The sequence below is a fragment of the Elgaria multicarinata genome, chromosome 1, assembly GCF_023053635.1.
Source record: "Elgaria multicarinata webbii isolate HBS135686 ecotype San Diego chromosome 1, rElgMul1.1.pri, whole genome shotgun sequence".
NCBI classification, from domain to species: Eukaryota; Metazoa; Chordata; class Lepidosauria; order Squamata; family Anguidae; genus Elgaria; species Elgaria multicarinata.
In genome coordinates, this window is record NC_086171.1 from 22,503,485 (window position 1) to 22,520,021 (window position 16,537).

The window sequence follows — 16,537 nt, forward strand, 5'->3', positions numbered from 1 at the left end:
AGCCACTGTACTTTTCATTTAGCACTTTCAATATTTATTATAGCTGGACACATACAAATAATTCAGAGTCTGGGCTACTCAAGATTCTACACTAGAGTGTCAAAAATAGACTAGAATCTCAGTATGAATCCTATGATTAAGCCAGGGGAGAGGCAATGTGGCCCCTAGACACCTTTCTTAGCACCCAATGAGATGCCCTACCTCTTTTCTTACGAGCAGCTTTGATGGCTACAAAGCAAAGTGAGGGCTTCTTGCCACTGCCATTTCCATTTCCCAATAATGTCTCTGGGCTACATGGTGGGGCTCAGAGACATTCTTAGGAAATAAAGATGGTGGGTGGCTGCAAGCTGAGGCTTTCCTCTGCAGTCCTCCCAGCCACCAAGGAAAAGAAAGGGGAAAAGAAAAAGGGGGCACTGGTCACTTCTATCTGGTAAGCTGCGGGTAGGGGCTTAAAGAGAGCAGCAGGTGGAGAGGGTGAGGAAAACCAGCTTGGGGTGTGTGTGTGTGTGTGTGTGTGTGTGTGTATGTGTATGTGTGTGTGGAAGCCAAGAAGAAGCCAACGGGGAGGAGAGAGGAAGGGAGGAAACCAGCAAGACTGGGGGAACCATCTGGGAGCAACCTGGGGGGTGAGGGAAGGGAGGGTTGTGTGCCTGTATGTCTGAAGGGAGAGGGGCTATATGTATGTGTGAGAGAGAAAATCGAGAAAGGTTTTAGGGGGAGATTTGGAGGGAACCTGAAAAAGAATGAATAGGTTTTTGTGTGTGCTTGTAGTGAGGAGAAGGGAGGGATGTGATGTATCCATGCATGTATATATGTATACATGACTGAATTATCTTGCATGTTTGTGTGAATGCATGGATGGATGTGTGTGTGAGAGAGAGATTGAGAGAGAATATGGGTGGTGATCCAGAGTAAAACAGAAAAAGAGGTTGGGGGATGAGTTGACTGGCAGGGAATAGGAAGCAAAAAAGAATTTGCCTTCTGTGAAACAGGTTTCCGTTGGCAATGATAACTGTGGAATCAAAGGCACTGTTCAGTATGTTGGGGGCTCAGACTCCACCTCTTCCCTGTACTCAGTCTTTTGGCCAGGTTACTCGTCCTTTGTGACTTGCCACACCTCCCATGGCAGCCATTTTGTGGTGGTGCCTAAGACAATTTCTCCAAATTCTCAAATGTGCCCAAGGAGCCAAAAGGGTTGCCTACTCCTGCATCAAAGCTTTATTAACAAGAAGTCACTACATGTTATTGTGGAACATTGGTCCTTCCCCTTCTTGGAGCTTACCTCATTGAGATTTTCATTTTTATATCATTATCACCATCATCATGGGGATATTACAAAGCAAGCAAGAACAGAAAGCAAAGAAGTGCTTTCAATCTAAAATTCAGCATATTGGTTGCAAGAGAGGGAAGGGAGGAAGATAAAGGCAAGGGTGACAGGGGGAAATATGTGTTCAGTTCAGTTACACGAACCGAGACGTAGACTTTTCCAGAATTGTCAAGGTCGAAAGCATTGCAGTCAATATCAGAGAATTATATATTTTCTTTCCAGTTCACACTAAGTAAATGTGCCAATAAGCTAGTAACTTTGTAAACCAAATGCCTCGCTGACGAGGATAACTACATTCCTGTTATCATCCCACATAACCTTTCCCACTCTTGTAGCAACTAAAAAGGAAACTGCAGAACAGTATTTAAATTTCAAAAGAAATATTAATAGAAATGTTAAAAACAGAAACGAAAACCAGAACACCCAACCCCATTTCTTGTTCTGTAGTCTGTGCAATGTCAGCCATTTTCCCAATCTAAATTTCACAAATCAATTCTTTATCCAAATTATTTGATATTAACACTTAAATGTAAGAGCTGGCAATATTGTTTTGCTAATAAACATGGTATTATAATTCTCTAAATACAGACATACTCAAAAATTCAGACCTACTACTGAAGATAAATCTTTTACCCAAGAAATTGCTTCTGTTTAAATCAATGGAATTATGTTGTTTGTTGAGACATGAATTACAGAGATTCGGTTGGAGGGATTCATGCCTCATCTTGTCACACTTTACCACACACTATGTTTAATTAAAGTTTCTTCTCAGTCCGCAGAAGGAACCAAGGCTGTGAAAAGACCCATTTATGGTAGAGAATGTCCTGGAGCTACTTCATTAATTAACACATGTGCTGATTTATCCTTGAAAATAAGCACTAACATAAGAGGGGTTTGGGTATTTGCTTTACACAACAACAACAACAACAACAGGAACTGAGAAGGAACTGCTACCTCTGTTTCTGGGGGCTTAATGAGAGCTGAGATAGGCGTCAGCCATGCTCTGGGCTCCTTTGCTTGGCAGCTGTTTAAGAGAGCCGTTTTGGAGTGAATAGAGAAACATCCTTTGTGTGTGTGTGTGGCTGGCATGATCTAGTCTGATCCTGCTCAACTCAGGAGTGCAGGATGGGGTTTCCCACTGTAGTAGAGGAACCCCACTATAAACCTTTACAAAAGCAAGCATACAGTTTCAAATGGCAGAAATGTGTACATAAATGGGCCGTAAAGGCGAGCGGTGGTGTCAGCTGTCTTTATCCCACCTTTCCTTGCAGCAAATGTAGGCTGGGTGGAGAGAAGAGGGAGGGCAAAGCCAGCTGGGAAGGGAATTTGTGGCTGACACCACCCATCCATCTTTATGACTCCCCGCTCCCAATCCCAATGAGTGTGTGAGAATAGATTGTGAATTGCGGGGGTGGGGTTAGGGGGGCAAGTCTGTGTGTGTATAAGTGGAGGGGCAGAGGGGGATCCTGGTCACACCCACTGCCAGCCCCAAACCCACCCATGCAGCCCCCCCCCCAGATTATCCCTAAGGAATGTGGCCATTGGGAATAAAGAAGTTGCCCACCCCTGCCTTAGCCCTCCTTTTCTCACCCCCTCAAGGGACCCAAATCTCTGGCTGCTGCTTCATCTATAACTTTACTTCAGGAAATAGTCAAAACCCAGTGGGGGAACACATCAGCCTCCCAGGACACTCTGTCAATGACCTCAAGGTGGCGATTCAAGGCTAGATTTCAGTGTAGAAACAACCAAACAAGAATTGTGAGCGGCTTGAATAGGGTACAAGGGCTTTTTAATCACACAGCTCTTCATCAGCGCATCAATACGCGAATGCCTGTGTTACCATCCAACAACTGTTTTGCGAATGACCACAGTTAAGGTAATTATCACTTCAGTACCTGCATGTCAGACCTCACTGTTTACAATCTGCACCCCACCCCCAACCATGTGTATATACACAGGGCAATTGAGGATAGCACTGCATGCATCTGATGAAGTGGACTGGGTGTACAAAAGCTTATGGCTTTTGCCAGAATACATTTGTGATTCCATAAGGTGACATCAGACTATTTGTTGGGCTTTTTTGCAACAGACTACCCTCAGCTGTCTCTTTTTCCCTTCAGCTCTATTCTGTACTTACTGTGGCCATCTTAGTGAGATGTTCACTAAATTCTTCAAGCGTATCCCTATTTCCCCAACTCCTGAAGTGTCACTCAGTTGTGTTTTCATGCAGCAAAGGTACTTATAGTTGCTCATCTGTAAATGCTCATATTTATTCTTTTTTTAAAAAAAAATCTTGTTAAAAACTCTGTTATCTTTGCCTATTTCCTTATTCAGTGTGAGATTTGTTGGTTGTTAGTCATACAAGTAAGTCTGAGAGAAGGACAGGGATTGGTGTTGCCACTGCTGCTGTAATAAAAACACTAATTGATGTCTCCTTTAAGCAGTGGAAAGCTGTGTCATTTCTCAGTACATATCCTAGAAAAATTTCAGCGCTCTCTCTCCCAGGTGAAAAGGTTGCACATTCACCCAGTACAGTCTGTTACCTTCCCTTCACTTTCAGTTTACAGTGAGTATCTCTTCTGCCTGCATTAGCAAAGCAGTTCAGGAGGAAAAGGCAGATAGGTGGATTCACAGAGGGGTGAAACTTTATTATGTAAGCTAACTGTCACCTTGAACTGAGCCCAGAAGGGAAGAGGGAGCTGTTGCAGTAGCTGAAGCAGAAGTAAATTAATTGTGGCCTTCCAGCTCATTATATGTCTACAAGTTGCTAGTCTTCTAGGCCTTATTCCTAGGATCACCAGCTACTTCTGGACATTTAAAAAAGTTTGGTGTTACATAAGAAAAGTTTGCAAAACTAAACTTTCCTGTTCACCACTGTTTCTTACACATATTTATTACATTTTAATCCTGCCCTGCTTTTAAGGACAGTGGATGTGGTTCTTCCCTCCCCCCATTTGATCCTCACAACTCTGTGAGGTTGGTCAGACTATGACTGTGACTGGCCCAAGGTCACTCAGGCCTTAGCTAGACCTAAGGTTTATTCTGGGATCATCCCGGGGACAAACCTCTTCATCTAAGTGACACACAGGAGATCCAGGGATCAGGCAGGGATGACTCTGGGATGAACCCGGGATACCCCTTAGGTCTAGCTAAGGCCTCAGTGAGCACATTGGGATTTGAGTCCAGGTAAAATCCAGTGTCCTATACACTACATCACACAGCATTCTATCAGGCATGCCTTCACCTTAGGTGAAGGAAAAATTGATACTTGTGTTTTTGTTTCCACAGTAGATGTTTACTCTGAAATTCCTTCCATTTACTAATTCACTTTTTATGGGGCATCTAAATAGTATCATCAAAACATTATTCTCCTGTATTCTTTGGGAAGTCAAAAAATCTGTTTTCTTTTTCTTTTTTGGAGAAAGAATTGAACAGCAGTGGAATCTCTGTAAGTCTAGCTCACCTTAACATCTTTCTGAAGAGGTATAGCATTGATGTGTACAGTGATGTTTCATGCAGCCGAGAGCTATCATTTTGTCTCTTGATTTCAGTACATCTTCATAATTACCTTTCTGATCAGCATTTCAGAAATTTGATTTTTAAGATTTTCACACTTTTGCCTGCATTTTTTAAAAAAGTATTAAAATATTTGAATACTAATCACACCGAAACTAAAAAAGCATTTTGCTGCACATTGGGAAATGGATTGAAAAAATGACCATGATGCTACTAAAATGGTATACTGAGTTGCCACTAGCCGTCCCCTTTAGCACAGCTATGTTACGCCCACTAGTATGAATGGATTTTAGTGGGATGAAGACACACAAATATCACTATATCCACCCAAATGTTAACAATGTCACAATTCTTCATGTAGTTAATGGCAGAAGAACCATGACTGGCTACTACTGAAATTCCCAGTCTGGAAGAGACCTGCTGTATATCACTGTCAGAGACCAGAAGCAGCTGCAGATCAATGGAAGGGATGTTTCTGTGGTTTGGCATCTTTACCATAAGATGTCTAACTTCATTTCCTTCTGTCCCCTTTCTTTGAGTGAAGAGACTGTACACAGGTTGAGAGACAGCCCATTAAAAAAGAATATGTGAGGGGGAGAGATTTCAGGTCCCCTCACCAGTGATGTATGCAGTAGCTGTGCCCACTGCCATTCACACATTCAGAAAGCATGAGAAGGGGAACTATGCATGGAATACTATATGCATGCAGAGCTGCCCCAACAAGGTTCCCCCTCCTGTGGAGGAGCTCCACACATGCCAGAACAGGTGCCGTGTGTAGGGGGGCATGGCCACTCCACCAGGCATCTGCTGGGATAGAGCATATACATTCTTTCAACACATGGGGGGGGGGTCAGAACCCAGGTCTCCCCACTTATATTATCTGCCAGGGGCCAGAAGAGTCTGCTACAAGACATCAAAGTATCCCTATTATATTGGACAATTTTGTAGATTGTACTGCTTCCAGACAGTTGTTGTATAATAACCTAGCCTCAAACACAAAATTTTATGGGCAGGGGTGCAGACATTGCCATCTTTCATTTGTAACTTCCCCATGTTTCCCCCTCTTATTTTTCTTAATACAGAGGGTGCATCCCAATTAGTGCTACTAATCAAAAGGCATTGTGCAGCTCTTTCATCTTTTCTTCTTCAAATAGCTTTTTCAGGTAAGATAAAAACATGGTGGAGAAACATAGGAGGGCTACAAATTTATTTATTTATTTATTTATTTAATTTCTATACTGTCCTGGAGCTCCCCCACCCCTCAAATCTCATGAATCCGGAAGTGACATTGTTTAATAAAAGCTTCTTCTAGAAGCACCCAGAACTTCTATTGAGGGAAAGACAGAAAAATTGCACAAGTGGAAAAATCAACTCTCTTCCTGCCACTCTTCTCCATCCACTGAGAGTGGCACAAAATATTGAAGACATAACTAAACTCAGTTAAATGATCGTAAGAATAATTTAAGAATCATCAGTAAAGCTGCCTTATAACAACAGTCCAGCTGTTGTTATAAGGCAGCCTTCCCCAAACTGGGGCCCTTTAAATGAGTTGGACTGGGAATTGTAGTCTAACCTATCTGTAGGGCACCAGGTTGAGGAAGACTGTTATAAAGCATATTTATTTCTAACATTTATACCCCACCTTTCCTTTAAGAAGCCCAAGGCCATATTCACAACCCTCCTCCTCTCTATTTTATCCTAACAACAACCCTGTGAGGTAGGTTAGGCTGGGAATCAGTGACTGGCCCGAAGTCACCCAGTGAGCTCCCATGGCTGAGTGCGCACTCGAACCCAGGTCTCCTCAGTTCTAATCCAACTCTCTAACTACTACACCTAATAATACTATACCTAATAATAATAATAACAACAACAACAACAACAAAGATCTTCGCTATTTTTCAGCTATGTCACGTATATACACCTTAAAGCTTTGCTCCTCGTTCGGGAGAGATTTATATACGCTCGGCAACGCTCAACCCCACAGCAACGGCCAGCCCACCTCAGAGTCCCGTCGTTTGGCTACTGCCGAAGCAGAGGCGCAGCAGGCGGGCCAGCGGCGACTCCAAGGCCCCGATTGGTCCGCGTCTGACGGCGCCTCCCTGCGGCGCACGCGCACTGCTAGCCCCTTTCTCTTTCGACGCCCCTCCCTATCCTGCGTTTCCTTTCCCTCCTCCTCCTGCCGTTCTCTTGACTGCAAGCGAGCGAGCGAGCCGCTGTTGTTGTCAGTGCGTTTCGTGGCCCGCCGGGGAGACAGGAAGCGCGAGCGCAGTCCGTTGGGCGCGCGAGCCACAGAACGTCAAGGCGAGCGGCGCGAGCCCGCCGAATGCCGAGCCGTCAGTCGGCCTGTTGTAGTTGTTTGTTGGCTCGCTTCCGCCGCTTCCTCCGAGGCGCTGAGGAGGCCACTCTGCGGCTCCCAGCCAGTGTGGTAGTAGAGGACGGTCGCTGAGGATAAGCCGTCGCTGTCCATGCGGGGAGCGGCGGGAGAAAAGCCGAGGGCCGCGGCTGAAGGAAAGGCTGCCGCTGCTGGAAGTAAGTTACCGAGGGCGGGGTGAGGGCTGGGCACCGAGACGGAGCCCTGGTTTGGCCTGCCCGCCGGGGCTGCGAAGCTTCCTCCGGGTGGCCTCGCAAGGCAGGTGCCGGTAAGAACGGGTGCAGATATTTTTAAGGGGCGGGGAAAGCGAGCTCTGGAGGCTTTCGCCGTCCTCCCTGAAGGCCAAACCCCGCGGTGCTGGGAAGGAGCTGCGTCCATGCCCAGTCCCAGTGTGTTCGAGTGTATCTGCCAGTATCCATCATACAAACACCCACCCCTCTTGCGTTGCCTATTTGCGACAGATTGGTGTGTGTGTGTGTGTGTGTGTGTGTGTGTGTGAGAGAGAGAGAGAGAGAGAAAGAGAGAGAGGCGCGAGCGCACGCACACGCGCACACAGAGAATATATGAATGAATGGTGGGTGTTCGTGTGAATGTAATGACTCCAGGGGCATTCAGTGATAGGATGGAGTCCGTCCCTGTGTGTGCGCGAGAGGGGGGGGGAACGGGGAGAGCGTGTGTTTAGTATTTTTCAGAGCACACTTATGATGCTGCGTGTGAGAAGGGTGAAGCTGAGTTCAGCTCTTCTTGTCCCTTCTCCATCTCTAGCGCTCTCTTCACACACACACACCCAATCCCCTGCAGTCTGAGGAGAGGAAGCAGCTTTCTTGATCCTCTCCCCACGGCGATATATTCGTCAAGCTTAGGTAGTGGCGGCTAAGAAGTTCATACATCCAAGCTGCAGAGCTGTTTGGGGGATGATGACAGTGCATCTTATTTCTGCAAGCCGGATACAGAGCCAACAGGTTTGTCCAGAGTGAGCTTAGCTGCCTTTTCTTTCCTTCTGCTAGTGCAGAATGTGTTTTTCACAAGGCGAAGAGCTTGGTAACCCGGCTTCTGTGGAAGTGTACATAGGGTTGTCATGCCAAAAGCACATTATTGCATTGATTATCCCTTTGGCAAACAGCCATATTTCTAAGCTATATCAATGCTTTATTTGCCAGCTTTTGACACAGACACCAAACCCATGAAGCATTTTTTGTTGTTAAAATCCCCAGCCCCTCCATTAGTATTATATTTAAGCAAATAGGAAGGAAAACATGCCTCTTCTTAAACTGCTGACAGTGATTATAGCACAGATTGGTTTAAAGGAAAACTACTGCAATGACTAGCAGGCTAGAAATTTAGCATGATTTAGTTTCATTAGGTTTCATCAGTATATGAAGTATCATGAATGATATACATATTAATGTTTTGTTGTTTGAGGAAACCCTTGAAATACTCATGTAGCTTGTATTTTGAGGCTTACTTGTCTATATATATCCTTTAGGAACTGGAAATGTGTATGTTTCATATTCCACTATAGCAGTTAGATCCTTATCTGTGGCTTTGCTATGGTCTTCTGGTATTGATGTGAATTCTTTTCAAAGGATGTGAGTCAAGATCTGTTTAAAGCCTGCCCTCTAGTGCAGCCAATCTTACCCATTTAGGTTGTTATTTTTATATTCTGGTGTAGGAAAGTGGGAAAAGAAGGAAAGAGTTTAGCAGAGTACATTTCGTTTCCGATCTGTAGAAAAGATTTGGAAAATATCCAATAAGCAATACACCTAGTTAGTATTAATATTATAAATAATAATAATAATCCAGTTTTAACAAAATTTGCCCATAATATTGCTACCAGAAATCTGGTCTTGAAGACCCGTCAAATAACATGGATAGGGAAGAGGCGTTGTCTTTCACATTGATCACTTCTCACAAAAAAGTACATTTTGGTTTTCTGGAACTTAGGATTTGTATGACATAATCAACAGTTATCATATAGTATCTAAAGAGAAGAAAGATAACTATAGAATTCAGGTTTAGTGGCATTTTGTGCAATGTTTGTTTTTCTGGAGTACTTGATTAATATATATTTTGAACTGGACATATTAGAGCTGGTACCTGTTGAAATAAAATCTAGATGGATGAAGGAATTCTTCTTGTTGGCCAGAATTATATATGCCAATATAGTTCTAAAACTTTGGATTATTTTATATATTAAAAATCATTTTGAACCCAAATTAACTTGATAAACAGGAATCTTTACTGTAATGTGGAGGTGACTTATGCATATTTAGATAGAAAAAAGTCCTCCAATTCCCAGCATCCCACAGCAAGCATAGTTGGCTGTAGCATGCTGGGAATTGTAGATTTTTTTTCTGTCTGAACATGCATAGGCTTGTACCCTAAGTGATAGAAAATACTTCGTAATTAATTTACTGCATGGAATATAAAGGCATCTACCACTCATCTTTTAATAGATAACTAAAGGTTACAGTAGTATTTCTGTTTTATTTAGTCTGTCTAGAATACTCAAATATCACTTTCTGACATGGTGGCTTGCAGTCACCTTGTGTTCTGATAACTCTACTACCCTATTTCTTCAATTCTAAGACACACTTTTTTCCCCATATAAATATCTCTAAAAATGGGGTGCGTCTTAGAATCGCGGGTGTGTCTTAGGGGTTTTTTTTCCTGTTGGTGGTACTGAAATTAGTGTGCGTCTTACAATCGATGGCGTCTTACAATCGAAGAAATACAGTAGTTTTTCTGCATTGAGTTAATTTAACTCAACTGTCTGCACATCAAGCTTCTGCCAATACTCTAGCAACATTTTCTTCATGTATTCTCTTTACATCACTGTTCTATTTCATGCTCTTTCTTATATCTGATGTCACTTTCATATCTTTTCTGTCCTCTTTCACACCAACACAAGGGAGAGATATTAGTATTCTCTTGGTCCTCCTTGCCAAATTCCTTTCATAGTATTGTTTCCCATTGTATTGTCTCTGCCTGTTCTGCAATATCATTTGAAGCTAGGTACTTTATTTATTAGAGAGGAGACTCTGTGGGGCAGAACATCTGTGTTCTATTCTTTCTGTGCAATGATGTTGAGTAAGGTGGAAGTGCACAATAAATGAATACCTAAACAAGGTTAAGGACTTAGGGCCTTAATACACTGCTTTGTTTTCCCTACTTGGTAAACCTAGCACTTCACTGAAGTATCTTCCTTTTCGCTCTCACAGCTTCTCCCAATTATGAAAGAGGATAATACTCTTAACACATTGTATTAAATAATTAATTTTATTGGTGTGCTGATATAATTTACAGAACTCAGTTTCACAAGTGAACATAACCTGCTTTTCTAAAACATGTATGTAGAAGTCATGCAAAGTCTTTCAGTATAGAGCATTAGACTTTCAAGTATGCTTGAATATGCTCTGAAGTAAATTTTTATGACTGGGGAGCAGGACAATAGAGGATGGTAATACTTTTAATGTTCTTTTTTTGTTGGTTTGATGCTATAGTTCATACATATGGAAAATGCCACAACAGAATGTTACTATAATAGGTAATCCAGTCACTGAATTCTTGGTTTAAAACAGAGTAGTGTCTCTAAGGCAGATTAACCATTTTTGGATGGGGGGGCAAAATTGCCCTCCATAGGCCAGATGACATCATTGGGTGTGGTCGCCCCCAGTGTTATCACTCCACCCACTTTGTGTTTCTCATGCCTCTCAGCACAAAGAAAGAGACTCAGCCAGTGCTGGAAGAAGCTCCTCCCAGCACCAGCCAAGTTCCCAGATTTGCATGGCATTTCTATGGGCTCTCCCACACTAGAGGCATTCAAGAGGCAGCTGGACAACCATCTGTCAGGTATGCTTTAGGGTGGATTCCTGCATTGAGCAGGGGGATGGACTCAATGGCCTCTGGAGAGGCCACCAGTGAGGGAGGAAGCAGCAGCCAGGCACCTCTCCACCATGCCTGGGTCCAGCTCCAGCTGAGAGCCCCCTCCCTCCTGCTACCAACTGTCTCTGGAGAGGCCACCAGTGAGGGAGGAAGCAGCAGCCAGGCACCTCTCCACCGTGCCCAGCTCCAGCTGAGAGCCCCCTCCATCCTGCTACCAACTGTCACTGCAGAGGCCACCAGTGAGGGAGGAAGCAGCAGCCAGGCACCTCTCCACCGTGCCTGGGTCCAGCTCCAGCTGAGAGCCCCCTCCCTCCTGCTACCAACTGTCTCTGCAGAGGCCACCAGTGAGGGAGGAAGCAGCAGCCAGGCACCTCTCCACCGTGCCTGGGTCCAGCTCCAGCTGAGAGCCCCCTCCCTCCTGCTACCAACTGTCTCTGGAGAGGCCACCAGCGAGGGAGGAAGCAGCAGCCAGGCACCTCTCCACCGTGCCTGGGTCCAGCTCCAGCTGAGAGCCCCCTCCCTCCTGCTGTCATCTGTAACTGCTGAACTTTCCAACTAAGATTGTAGTGCCTGAATTTGCTTTCCTTCCCCCCCCTCCTCCCTCCCAATCCCCTTTCCTTTTGTGTCATGTCTTTTAGATTGTAAGCCTGTGGGCAGGGACTGTCAAGAAATACCTTTGTAAGCCGCCATGAGAGCCTTTTTTGGCTGAATGGCGGCATAAAAATCCTTAAATAAATAAATAAATAAAATTATAGGCCCCTTCCAACTCTACTATTCTATGATTCTCCATGATATACCAATGGGGACAGCACATGTAGTGTGAAAGGACTTGGCCAGTTGCATCCTCACTGTTATCTATGAACTCAGATCAGACATAACAGCAGATATTCCTCCAGGGAATGGGGCTTGGAGACCAAGTCCCTTCCCCTGAAGGAGCCCAAGTACACTCTATGGGCTGGATCAGAAAAAACAGCAGAGGGGAAAGAACCACAATTTTTAGTGCTCCACCTATGGCTGCTGTTAATGTTTAAAACTTAAGAAGATTGTGGCCATAGATTTCCCCTATTACTTCTGGCTTGGCCCTAATTTCTTACTGAATTCTGGAGAAATGGAGAAAACGTGCTATGCATGGTAGGCACACAGGACTTATTTTTTATTTTTTATTTATTTTTTATTTAAGGATTTTTATGCCGCCATTCAGCCAAAAAAGGCTCTCATGGCGGCTTACAAAAGTATTTCTTGACAGTCCCTGCCCACAGGCTTACAATCTAAAAGACATGACACAAAAGAAAAGGGGATTGGGATGGAGGAGGAGGAGGGGGAAAAGGAAAGCAAATTCAGGCACTACAATATTAGTTGCAAAGTTCAGCAGTTACAGTTGACAGCAGGAGGGAGGGGGCTCTCAGCTGGAGCTGGACCCAGGCACGGTGGAGAGGTGCCTGGCTGCTGCTTCCTCCCTCGCTGGTGGCCTTTGCAGAGACAGTTGGTAGCAGGAGGGAGGGGGCTCTCAGCTGGAGCTGGACCCAGGCACGGTGGAGAGGTGCCTGGCTGCTGCTTCCTCCCTCACTGGTGGCCTCTGCAGAGACAGTTGGTAGCAGGAGGGAGGAGGGTCTCAGCTGGAGCTGGACCCAGGCACGGTGGAGAGGTGCCTGGCTGCTGCTTCCTCCCTCACTGGTGGCCTCTGCAGTGACAGTTGGTAGCAGGATGGAAGGGGCTCTCAGCTGGAGCTGGACCCAGGCATGGTGGAGAGGTGCCTGGCTGCTGCTTCCTCCCTCACTGGTGGCCTCTGCAGAGACAGTTGGAGAGACAGCAACAGGACTTGCTACACATAAGAAGTTGCCTTATGCTGAGTCAGACCATTGTTGCCCAGTATTAGTGACACTGACCAGCAGCAGTTCTCCAGGGTTTCAGGTGGGACTTTTTTCTTTGCCCTACCTGGAGAAGCAGGGGATCGAACCTAGGACCTTCTGCATGCAAAGCAAGTGCTGTGTCACACTGAGTTATGGCCTGTTCCAACCTATTATAAAGAAGTTATCCATCATGTGGTTTGTTGCTTTCAGTTGATCAGTCAATTTGTTGTGATGAGAGAGGCATTCAAACTTTATTATAGTTCAAAAGAGATTAGAAAGAAAAGAAAAAAATAATGGAGTAGTGGTTGAGGTAGCTTGAGTAATGTGATTATAAGGACAAATGTCACCATAGAAAGACTGAGAAATTTTGTACCTGTAGTACAGATTTGTAATTAAGTCCAAAAAAGTTTAGATCACAAACTTTTACTAGCCTACTGTCATGGATCTGCCACCAAAGAACTGCCAACAGAGTTTCAGCTATTGGGCACTATAGAAATGCAATAATAAATAAATAAATAAATAAATGGTGGCACATTTCATAATGTCCTCAAAATGCTTACTGAAGGAAGTGACTGTTTCTTCCCACAACAAAGCAAAAGTTTCTTGTCTTGAAGCTGCAAGCCCCAGGCAATTAAGCATGCTGCATAAAAGGTAATTATAAATCTAGAGAATTAAAGAAATAATAAGGTAACTGGCACCAACGGGGAAGATACAAAGTAAATTCACAATGAACTTTAGATAACTGTTATCAAAATGTAATTGGCAAAGCACTTTGGATTATATCCAAAAAGAAAATGCTGAATTATAGCTCATCACTAAAGATCAAAGGAGGGTTATGTGAGAGATGGAGAGACATCAAACTGTATTCAGTGCTTATCAATTAATGAGCAAAAAATATATTTTGCAAGGTATAAACATTAAAAAGCTTGATATATAGATGTCTAGAAAAATAAGTAGGTTTAATTAGTAAATTTTGAGTAAGGAATCATTTTGTCAAAGACATAATTAATATTTGTTTTAACTAACATAAAAGGTGTATTTTTTGTATATGTGTTTTTATCATAAAGGATTCTTGTAGAAGTCAAGGTTGTGAATCCAGCTTTATGAAATAGCAGTTAGTATTGGCATATTGACAATGAGGGTATATTTTAGAAACTTTAATTGATTTTAAATACTTTTCTACTTGTATTTTATTTTGAAATGTGTATTGTATCAATAAAAGAAAGAAATGGTTTCAGAGATCCCTGCACTATAATTATTGTTAGTACAAGACCTGGATTACAACCCATCAAACAATCGTAGGTGTACACTTCGTTAAAGAAGTGTTTTTATCTGCTCTAGGGAGTTAACAGGCAGCCAGAGGCTCCCACAGTGCTAAACTCTAAGCAGATAGCTCAAGCAAAGTAACACCATAACACTACCTGCCCATGTATACCAGTTTAAGTGATGTGTTTCACATCAGTAGCATGCAAAACAAAATGACCCATCCTCTACCAGTTGACAAAAGGTTCATTTTCTGCTTGCCTAGAAACAATTGTTACATGCTGCTATAGTAGTAGTTCTACTACATTTTAAGATTAGAAAATGTGTGTTGGAGCTGAAGGGCTATTAATCTTTCCGCAGTCTAATATACTTGCAAAGGTGCTAATTTTTGTTAATTTTTGCTCCTTTTTGGAACTGCCGAGCAAACATCAATGTACATGGTGCTGTACAGATAAATATTGAGTTGAGCACAAGTGGCAATGCCCAAGGAAACTGCAAAACAGTTGTTGGAAGATCTGAATACTGAAAATTACTTTAGAGGTATTAATCTCCCAAATTTTGTATAGGCTGAATCACAGAAAAGTAGAGAATAATGAGGAATTGGGGCAGGGAGGGTGAGCAGGATGGGACTAGATATTAAGTGACCTTGTACAGGTTGTGTTATCAATGGGCCACTTGCATAAACATTTTACCTGCAGCATGCCATGTTTTTTGTTTCATATCGGAGCACTGTAGACAAATTGAATGAGGGATAAAGATGAGTGGCTGGGTTTTTAGTGGGTTGTGGGTTTTTTTTTTTTTTTTGGTATTTATAGTGATTTTATTTTCCATATTAATTTTTAGGAATGCTTTAAAAATCTGCAAGGCTAATAATTACTTGCGTTCATGCTAAGTGTGTAAGTTTTTCATATTTGTAAATTTTCATAAAGTATGTAATGAGACAAATAAACAATTGTTGCCTAAGTGCAAAATTCCTGCATTATACAGATAAAATAAACTAAGCAAAAATAATCTTGCAGCAAACAAATAATAAAAATCAGTGGTAAGACAGGGATGGGTCCCACTCAGAGCAGATAGAAAGAAGCCCAGCAGTTCTTGACCTCCAACAAAAGGCTTTCCTAAAAAGCCACATTTTAACAAAAAGGAAATCATAACCTAACAATACGGCCAGTCAGGCTTCACTGGGGAAGGCATTCTATTTTTTTTTTTTAATAATTTTTATTCATTTTCAACACTATATAAACATAAATGAACATTTCCAAAATATAATTGAAACAAACACAATAAGAAAAAGAAATACATCAAATATCTGCTTCATACATATTGAATAATTGTTGAGTACAAATATCAAAAACTATTACATATGCCTTATCACACTACAACATTTTCATTCTTAACATAAAAGTGCACCCCCCACCTCGGGATCATTCTTGAGTCCAAAATCTAATCGTTTCTTCTGATGGTGGTTTCCCATTTCCCTTAGTAAACACGAACACTAGGAACTGTTTCCAAATTCCTTCGAACTCATTTATTTTAGTTACGCCTTTTCTCCATTTAATATTACATGTCAGTTTATCATTAATGGCTATATCCCATACTGCTTTATACCACTCCTCAATAGAATATTCCCCTTGGATCTTCCAGTTCCTAGCTATCATCAATCGTGCTGCAACCAACAAACTCGATATCAGCTCTATAGTTCCTTTTCCACACTTTATATCTTCAAATAGTGACAGCAATGCTATTTTTGGTGTTTGTTCTATTTTCATTCCCACTATTTCTTCAATTTCTGAGAACACCATCTTCCATAATCTTTGTACATATTTGCATTGCCACCACATATGTAAATACGTTCCTTTTTCCCCACATCCTCTCCAACAATTTGCTGAATGTTGATCACTTATCTTGTTCAATCTAACCGGGGTTAGGTACCACCTCCATAAAATTTTAAAATAATTCTCCTTTATTCTTACTGATAAACTTCTCAACACTCTTTGTTTCCATAGTCCCTCCCAGCTCTGTCGCCCTATCTGTATCTTCAAATCTGATTCCCAAATCACTTTCTCTGTATTCTCTCTAAACTCCTTCTCTAACAATATTTTATATATTTCACTCATTAATCCTTTTGAAACTATACTACCTCCTTTTCCTTTCTCCTTACTTACTACTAATTCTTCAAACCTCGTCATCTTTCTGCACATTCTATTATCTTTAATCCACTTTTTATTCCATTGTTCTAATTGACCATATTCTAGCCAAGATAGCTTCTTCTCCTTTAACAAATTTTCCATATCTTCTCTTGTTTTAATATCTCTTACCCAATCC

The 16,537-nt window shown here is 42.5% G+C and overlaps 1 protein-coding gene across 1 annotated transcript in view; it reads left to right on the forward strand.

Moving 5' to 3' along the window:
- The first annotated feature begins 7,208 nt into the window (after positions 1 to 7,208).
- The window catches only part of SNRK (SNF related kinase), a 42,128-nt gene continuing 32,799 nt past the window's right edge, over positions 7,209 to 16,537 (forward strand). The window contains exon 1 of the mRNA XM_063124614.1: positions 7,209 to 7,372. The gene's annotated coding sequence lies outside the window, so the exon portion shown is untranslated. The remainder of the gene's footprint in view (positions 7,373 to 16,537) is intronic.